The following is an 8,864-nucleotide window of genomic DNA, read 5'->3' on the forward strand; positions in this document are numbered from 1 at the left end:
CACAATGAGATGAAGCTGCTGTTTGCCGGTTTACTTTTGCAACATATGCAGCATTTCAACATCTTGAATGTGTGATGTAATATACATACAGTGTGACTAAACAGAACAGTGTTGAAATGATAACGGTGTAAAGTACAACAAAGAGTGTACAGTCCTCTAGTAGTAGTGGACACTGTATCCACACCTGTACAGTATGAGTCCTGAGTGGTGAGTGAACTTGGATGTGAAATTGAAGTGCAACTGTTATATGTATTATAATATAAGTTTAGAATTAAAAGTTATAATCTCAATAATCTTTATTAATAAACAGATTCTACAACAGCTACAGTGAAGATTTTGTCTTAAAAAGGGTATAAGTAACATATTTTGAAATCAGTTTGGGATCTCAGGGCTTCTGTAGACTGATATTACACCAAATGAGCTGTGTGGAGCCATTTTACGTTTTTTTTGGTTGTTTTTTAAAACAAGTCTCCAGCTACTTCAGTTGTTTAAGAGAATGCTGCAACACTGTTTTGCTGTGAAGCTCCAGAAATGTTTGGGGACGACGAAACATCAACTGACTTTCCATCAGCATGGGGGGAGAAGCTAATGACTGAATTTTCATTTTTGGGTGAACTGTTCCTTTAAATTCAGCAGCGAAAAGAGAAAATATAAAGTAAACATAGGAGGCAATAAAATAATTTGATGTAATACAAACAATAAAACAAAATGAGGCGATCAGAATAATGTCAACATACTGTATGTGTGGGGGTGACAGCTGCACACAGGAAGCAGGCTGTAATAGTGAAAACAGAGAATACTACTAGTTTTCATTTCTCACTCAATTATGGAGGTGCTGCAAGTATGCACATGCTCCTAATGTTGTCATAGTGTCATAGAAATATAAATGAAAACTGTGGAACATTGTGTAAAATGTTACAGCAGGCAGAATATAAACTACGAGAGGCAAGTGGGAAATACCTGTGTAAATACTTACATGTACAGAAACATGTGTGGACTTTTAATGGTTTAATGGATTCAAGCACTCAAAACTAGCGATACTAACAGATGTTCAACTCCAATACTTGAGCATGTAGTATGAAAAACTGTCAACTAAAAGCTGCATTAAAGGTCTCTGTAGAATATTCTAGTATATAGTTTTTTGGTGATTTTCTCAGTTATAAGCTTTCTTGTGTTTCGTCAACATTTATCTTGTGAAGTTTTCAGAGAAAACAAGCCCTACCTCAGAGTAAGAGATCATAAAATATCGTTCTGGGTTCTGCAGAAAAGCTTAAATTGGAACTAGTATAGAAATATTTCATACATCACCCAGTTCTACTTACAACATATAACTCCCAGTCTGAACTGTCAATACGTTTACAGAACTCCATCACAGACTTGACTGTAAAGTGTACAGCAGGCCTACTCAACTGGTGGCCAGCGGGCGGAAATCAGACCAGCCCATCGATCAGTTCTGTTTACAAATAAATAAGTTAAGTTAATAATTTAAACCTGAACCTGAAACCAGCAAAGCGCTCCTGTCATAGAAAAGACCTGTGCTCCTGTTCTGTCAGCAGCAGCCTATCAAAAATTTGCATTGATGATGACAAAAGACGAGAAGCCTTTGTGCATGGAGCTATTGTTGCAGACTTGTAGCAAGCTAGCAAGAGTGTCCAGAAAACCAATAGGGCACAATGTCACTGTCACCACAGAAGAAAAGAAAAGTTGATGCCCAAAATTGTGAATTCAGAAACGACTGCTGATGGCAAGCCAGTGTGTTAGCTCTGCACTTAGTGCACCTCTGTTGCAAAGGATTACAACCTGCAGAGGCACTTCAACACAAAACACCCAAGCTTTGATGAAATTAATCCGGCGGGTTCAGAAGTTCGCCTGCAGAAAATCAAAATTCTGAGCTCTTTCCAATCCAAACTCTAAATCTAATCTGAGAATGTGCCCACCTGAACAATAAAGCTGAACAGTCCAGGTGCACAGCATTGATCTGGAGGTAAACGTGTGGTATATTGATTAATTTAGGTGACATATAATGATATTTTAATCTTCTACCCATTCAACAGCCCTAAGATGTGTAATCATAATCACACAAGGCTACAGGAAGCCACGTATATGTATTACTCACATTAGCTAACATCCTGAGGCTCCCATTAACTCCTGTTTATCTGTGTAATAGTCATATAACCTGCAGAAACACAGTGAACGTTAGTCCTGGCTGCCTGTGACTGCAGAGTGTCTGATGCAGACAGAGCACTGGCAATAAGCAATACAGAGAGCCTCACACACTGATATCATGATCAGGATGGTGTCACTCTTTCCTCCACCTTACTCTAATGTTCTCAACCCCACGGAGCAACACAATGAATACTGGATCCCAGAGGGCTGATGTGGATGAGAACTTCAGGCCAACTGCACAGGACAAGACTGACCAACATATCTGTCGCTAAGTATACATACAAGTCTGTACAGCAGACATGTGTAGTATCAGGGGCCTGTGTGTACTGGGATCACACCTTTCCAGTTACAGCTACCTCTGTTACAGGAAGCACCTGTTCACTTTCCCTCTGACTATCTCAGACAAACACACACACACACACACACACACACACACACACACACACACACAAACACAAAATGTTCAAAGTGCCAGGAAAGATTTCTAGACACATAGTCCAAAGGTGTCCTCGACTTTGGAACATCTAAACTTTTTTGTTCCACAGGTTGTTGAATTTCTCTGAAACACACACACACACACACACACACACACACACACACACACACACACACACACACACACAGAGGCTTCATACGTGTCAAAGAGATCAGCGCAGACAGTCATGGAGGAGTTAATTTACTGTACATGAACCTTTGTTTCACTCAGGCAGGTTAAGATTCACCGCTTTTCAGGCAGCAGGTTGAGTTTCAAGTTAAAGTTGTGATTAATGACATTCAGCCACTAAACGTGTCATTTCATCTCCCCTTCCACTGCATTCACACCACAACACCACTGTTGTTTGAATCATCTGCCCCCTCAAGTGTTCCCTGTTTGTTGCACTAGCTAAAGTTGCTAACGTGAGCTAACGTTGCTAACAGGACTCCCTAATAACTCTGTATTTTGCCTGGAGGCGGTGCCTTACATCCTGCCTCAAGTGTTGTGTGCTTGACGCGCCTTCTCGACGGCTCGCAGTGGGTGTCTCATCACTTGTAACGTCATACAGAGATGATTTTCATTTTTGGTGATCATCACTGCTCCTGTCCCCTGTAAAACCAAAAGTCAACACTGATCTATTAATTGCAATCAAGACCACGATGTTTTTATTTTTATTACCTAAATCTAACTTAGCAGTTTTATCACCTAAACTTAACCAACCTGCAGCTGAAAAGTGGAAATATTCTTTTAAAAACACCACTACCTTTCCAAAAGGTTTTCTAACAGAAAACTTCTCATAAAACCACGCAAACAGTCTTACAGCAGAATATCACATTACATGCACATAGATGAGGCTGAATACACAAATTATTGGGGAACAATGTGCACTCAGACAGTCAGGGAGCTCGCTGAAGCATGCACTACTACTTCCTGCAAAAATACCACATAGCTAATGTTGCTAATGCTAGCTAGCTAACATTAGGGCAGTACAGTAAAATCATCAATTCACAATCATAACAAGGTTTTTAAGGAAAAGAGACACTTTTATTCTGCACCTTTCTACAAGCTCTGTAGATGTATTGTTTTTTTCAAATTGATTAGTGTGCTTGAAAATGTTATCAGTATCAGTACCTTTAAATAATCGATTTGGTGAACACTTATCATCCAGAATGGTAAGACAGTGAATTTGCTGGCTGGACGCAGCAATGTTGCACAGTCAGTGACAGGTAAAGGTGCTCCTTGACTTGCAGCTTTTAAAAACCAGGTGGGGCTGCAGAGTGAAGGGCAGGTGGATGGTGCTGAAAGTGCAGCAGTGCGTGCGTTACTGTTGACAGTGGGCAGAGGTCAACATCACATCAACCTCTCTGAATGCTGTGTTAGTGTGCTATGGATCTGTGTTTTAACATATGACAGGACCGACAGACACTAACAAGCTCCTCTACGGTGAAGCCCTGGAAATTAGGGGGCAGCAGCAAATCAGTGTGGCGGGAGGTTTGGGGTCCAGAGAGAGGAGCAGAGCCTGGAAGAGAACTTCCTTCTGATCTTTCATGGCAAAATCTACCAAATCCTGTGTCTTTTGTTATGGCTGGAATGCTCAACATATTGGGAACATTGAAAGAATATTAAGGTTTGATAAAATCTGAAGTAAACAAGGAGGGCAAAGGACAGCAAACGTGTACATTTAAATCATAAGAATAAAAACCCTGTCTTATTGTAACATGACTCATAAAAGGTCTGAAAATTCCTGAATAAAACCAGAAATAAGTTCAGGGGGTCTGTAGATTTAAACAGTTCATTCAGTACATTCAATAAGGTAGTTGTGTGTCAGGCTAGTCCACTTTGATGGAGAAAGAGACTGACGGGACACATACAAGCTTTCAACACTTAACATTGTCATGACGTAATGATTTTTGTTTGTCGTTAGCACATACATTACATCTGAAAAATTGTATTTACCACAGTGGTGTTGCACTCAGAGACTGCGGGGGGCGCCAAATCGCACAAAATGCCAATTTCTATGTAATGTTGCTATAAAAGTCAAGATATATCTCTCAAACCGAGCCTGTCCTCGTCAGAAAAACAACCATAAAAGTCAAAAGAAAGCAGCTTATTACGACATATATTTACGTTTCATGTAAGGTGACGACCTCTAAAGCTTCAACACTTCATGTTGTACGAAAGCCAAGAACAGCTGTAGGTGCAGTTCTTTTATAATGCTGTTATCTTCAGATCACAACATAATTATTGCATCATCTCATACTACACCATGTATTACAGTAATTTGTCTTGAAACTCCCAAACTTGTTATCGCCATAAATCGTCCATCTTCTGGAGATAATGACCCAAAAAGCAGATGTGTGTGTGTGTGTGTGTGTGTGTGTGTGTTTTGGGGTGGAACCAACAGTCACAAACAGACGTTACTTTAGTTTCATTTATGGTAGTTTCTTTGAGAAAATAAAATCCCCACATTGCTTTTACACTCATTCATCTTCTTATGAATATGAAATAACACGTTCAGCAGAACAAACACTCATTCACACAGACTCACAGGATGTAGGCTCACAGCAGTAGTACGTGACAGAACTACCTGTCTCGCCAAACATTTGCCTTCATTACTGAGGAAACTCAGAGCGTCTGCAGGCATCAGACAGGGATTCATGTATTTACCTCCATCAGTCTGTGCTCAGTGCAGTGAAACACACTGCAGGCTGTCACACCGCTCTGCAGGTTCAGTATGTACACACTGATAAAGCCAACATGCAAACTACAATGATTCTCTCTGGATTAGTGTCAGCTTTGGGTGATGAGAGAGTTGAGAGTTTAACATCTTTCCTGAACATATCATTTAGTTTTTTTGAAAACTGATGTCATTCATAACCTGGTGCTGTAGTTTTCCAGCACTGTGTGGGGCGGGTGAGACAATACACTGTGTCAGACTTCCCCTGGTGTCTTTAAGTTGACCTGCATGCCAATTATTATCAGACCTTCAGGCCACCTCATTTACATAAAACTCCCAAATTCAAAAGACATGACATATGGAAAAGAGCCAGTACAGAAGGGGAACAAAACAAGAAGCAGAACACAGATGTGTTCCTTTCATTTTCCAAATTAATTTCAATTTGAATTTTTCAATTTCCACTGAAGCTTCTCAACTCCCATTTAATATTACTCAGCTTAACTTCATATTTAATGTGCCATTTCTTGATACCAATTAATCATTTCAGTATCAAATTCAATTTCAAATTTGTAAAGGTCCAGTTTATAAGAAAGCTCAGTTTTGAGCCCTATTCCTAACTCGTCAAATACTGACGCTTTGGGATGGCGGCCGACCCGACACTCAAAAATCAACTTTCTTACAAATGACCTTTAATCGTGAGCTTATTATAGCTAGCAGCAGAGAAACAACTCTCAGGCTAGCCTGTTGTCCTGCTATCAGCTCAATGAGGCTGTACTTAGGCACAGCAGTGCTTTGAACTGCTAACATCAACATGCTAACAATACCAACATGCTGATGCTAAGCAGATACAACGTGTACTTTCTTCATCATCTTAGTTCAGCCTAACATACTAGCTTGCTAATAAGCACAAAACACCACGGTCCAAATGTATAAACCATGAGTACACAAGAAAAATGACAAGTGACAATGTGCGCACTGGTACACATCTTTAACACCATGTGTACCATGCACGCAGTCTATTCAGTCTGATTATTGTGAAGTTGCGAGTTGGCAAAAAATGATAAGAAAAGTGTGAGTTAGGGTGACGTTTTATTTAGAGGTGTTTTTTTCACTAAATTGTGTTGTGATTACATCTATAGTTTAAAAAACCTTCACTATGATTAAACAGTGATGCACGAGGTGTTACCCTTGTTTTTACTGTCGTCTGTATATCTGTTTGTCAGTGTGCATTATGATAATTATAATGATAATCATCCTTATATAAATAGACACATAAATACATGATCTTTATATATGTCAATAAAGATTATTTTCCTGTATAACTGGGGAGTAAGTATCCTTCAGGATTGCTAAAGCCAGAACTGAAGCCCCCAGATAGTACTCTTTTTCCTCTGTAAGTTTGATCAATCATTACATCAAATTCATGGCCTGCAAAATAATGCTTCCTCTTCTTCAACTGCTTCTTTGCTTCCAACATTTCTCCTCAAAACTAAATTACATTGGGGGGGTGTGAGCCATTTACTGTAAACTGTGGGGATGGTCAGACAGCTCGTGCTCGTGCTCGTGCTCGTGCGTAAAATTTCAGGATGATTGAGATGTATGAGGAAAAGACACGTGGGAACAGACGTACGTGGGGTTTTATAAATCTCACGAAAAGACTGCGCATGCATGTTTCCCGTTTTGTGTGTACATAGATTTCTACACATGAATATACACAGAGTTTTATACATTTGGCCCCAAGTACGGCTGAGGCTGATGGAATGTCATTAGGTTTGCAGGTTGTAAACCAAATTATTTAACAAAGTGAAACTGACTTAAAAAGTTACAATAAATACCATCAATTGAGAAAAAGCTACATGATAAAAGTGAGTCTTAAGAAGAGATTTAAAGGAGGACACTGAGTTTGCCAGCCTGAGATCTCCAGGCAGGGAGTTCCACAGCTGAGGGGACCGAGCAGCAAAGGCCCGGTCACCTTAAATGACTTTTGAGCGATTTTGGAACAATCAGTACGGCCCTGCTGGAAGACCTCAGGCAGCAATCAGGGTCATAGGGAGTTAGCAGATCACAGATATAGGCAGGAGTCTGATCGTTCAGCTCTTTAATATGAATTCTAAAACTCACAGGTAGCCAGTAAAGTTCAGCAAAGTTTAGTGTAATGTGATCACTTCTCTGATTACAGGTTAAAAGCCTGGCAGCAGCGTTTTGTATCTACTGCTGTGTTCGGATGAATACCAGAATTAAGTGCATTACAATAGTCAGGTCTGGAGGAGATAAAAACATGGATGACCTTTTCTAAGTCTGCAGAGGAAAGGAAGGAACTGATCTTTGTAGACTGTCTCAGTCGGGCAAAGCTGGACTGTCACACTTTGATGACCTATAAACCAAAAGACAGCTCTGAGTCAAAGATAACACCTTGGTTGTGGGCCTCTTTGCCAACATTATTTGACAAGGCACCCTGACTAGATGAGAGGTTGGGGCCAGAGGGCATAATTATGACCACTTCTTATATGGAGTTATTTAGCTGCAGGAAATTTTTGGACATCCAGTTTTTAATCTCAGCAAAGCAGAACATAATGCATGAAACATTAGTGTTACCAGGCTTTAATGGGACATACAGTTGGGTGTCATCTGTGTAGCAGTGGTAGGCGATGTCATGTCAGGATTTGCCCCAGGGGTAAAATGTATACAGTGTATGTTGATGGTTGAATGATGACGGTGCTAGATAAAAGGTCGGGGATCACCACAGTGATTAGAAATTATGGTTTATGAATGTTTGTACCACAGTTAATGGAAACCTATCCAATAGCTGAGATATTTAGGTCTGTGTAAAGTGGCGGACTGCCCACCCGACATTGCTAATCCTAAAAATCCCGCATTCACCCTCAGTCTTCAGGTGTGAAATTATCCTCCATAGCTGCACATCCATTGCATGTTAAAACTTAGTGGACAGCACTGAAGACACATTTGAGACTTTATGCAACTATCAGGTCATCATGTGGAGGACACTTTGTGTCAACGTGGGTGTCCCCTGACCAACAACAAAAAGAAGTCATTTTCATTTTAAAATCAACTGACCATGATGTAAATTTTCATTAACTTCATGTGATAGAGGATTCCTTTATGCAGCATCTTTATCTCATCTCCTCTGTTCTCTTATTCATGTTTATGTATGGACATGGACTATGAAATTAAATTAAGTCACGAGTAACTTTGTGAAACGGCTTCGGCAAAATTTAAACAATCGGTGCCGTCTTGTAAAATCAGCATTACATACAAAACATTAAAGTTTTTCTATCCTTGTGCCAGTTGTTGCATCGGAGTAAAAGCCTGTCTGTTTTTCTAGTTTTAAGTGCATCCTGTCTGCTTCTGTATCTAAAGTGCATCCTACCTCCCAGCAGCTGCTTGGATCCACGCACCTGTTCGGCTGTTATCCTATTTCTCCATCTCTGCGCTTACATTAGTTGGGGTTAGTTATTTTAGAGACCCCCACAAAACTCACATTATAACTCAAATCATGATAAAAAGGCTAAATATGGAGGAAATCTC

This window comes from Pagrus pagrus (genome assembly GCF_965226575.1).
Source record: "Pagrus pagrus genome assembly, chromosome: 9".
Classification (NCBI taxonomy): domain Eukaryota; kingdom Metazoa; phylum Chordata; class Actinopteri; order Spariformes; family Sparidae; genus Pagrus; species Pagrus pagrus.